The sequence below is a fragment of the Pundamilia nyererei genome, unplaced genomic scaffold (assembly GCF_000239375.1).
Source record: "Pundamilia nyererei isolate P.nyererei 1_Seehausen unplaced genomic scaffold, PunNye1.0 scaffold00167, whole genome shotgun sequence".
NCBI classification, from domain to species: Eukaryota; Metazoa; Chordata; class Actinopteri; order Cichliformes; family Cichlidae; genus Pundamilia; species Pundamilia nyererei.
In genome coordinates, this window is record NW_005187568.1 from 987,833 (window position 1) to 988,879 (window position 1,047).

At 44.4% G+C, this 1,047-nt stretch overlaps 1 protein-coding gene across 1 annotated transcript in view; it reads right to left on the reverse strand.

Annotated features, from left to right (window-relative positions):
- The window catches only part of LOC102208734 (TNF receptor-associated factor 2), a 35,518-nt gene that overhangs the window by 27,992 nt on the left and 6,479 nt on the right, over positions 1 to 1,047 (reverse strand). The window lies entirely within an intron of this gene.

Below are 1,047 nucleotides of genomic sequence, written 5' to 3' on the forward strand. Positions count from 1 at the left end.
GTATAGGGAAGCGCTGTATAAGGTTCCCGTTATTGATGTTTGGGTGGTTGACCGGGACGGATTTTCTCCTGTCACTTTCTCGTCATCCCTGACGTGCTCTCCATTGTTTTTTCCCTGCCAATTTTAGCAGCCAGCTTCTGTATCACGTGGTATAAGGCTCCGCCCTTGTCATTTGTTGAGCAGGAAGAGTGAGCGCTTGTTTTCATGCAGATTATGTCCCGGATCAAAATGCGGTACAATCGTCGTCTTCTTTTTTTTTTCCTTTTTTTTTTTTTTAAATCGTCATTTGGAAATGAGATCGCACATAAGTATGAATTGAGATCGTGATTTTCTAACAATTAATCGTGCAGCCCCAGCATCACCTTAAAGTTCTTGTCTCTTGATGAACACATCAGCTCCTAGTAAAGTCTGGGGCAGTGACAGCTGGCTAACCAAGAAGGGGGCTTGAATGGTGAGATTGGGATTGTTATTCCCTGCCAAGTTGACGGTGAGCTCTACCCAACAATCATAGGAGATGTTTTGGACATTAACTGCATAAAGATCAAGGTCTTCATCAAGAAGTTCTTGACGTGGTCTTACTGTATAATTGAGAATGTGGATGTCGGCTGATATGATTTTAGCTGCTTGGGTTCAATGCTTACTGGAAGGCCCTGCTGACAGGCTTCTGGCTTTCGCTTAAAAAAGACTGTCTTGTTTCCCTGAAATTTGGTATGCTTTAAGCATCCCACTGCTTAGTGTCCATGATCTCCACACACAAAACAATGGTTTCATTCCTGCAGGTTTCAGACAATGGGCTGTTTTCCCTCTTCCCCTGCTCTGCCAGCTGTCAAATGGCCTGAAGGTCTCTTTCGTATGTTGTGTCTCTTGTTTTGTTATCACCCTGCCAACCTCATGTTTTGTAGCGTTGTCATCTTTTGGCAGGGGAGTTGTCCTAGTCTACACTGGATCTGCTTCTCTCTTGTTTGTGCCACAATAACAAAGGACACTAGTTCAATGTTGTCGCTTCCCAAATTTCCTCTGAGGGCCGGGGGATGACATGCTGAACTG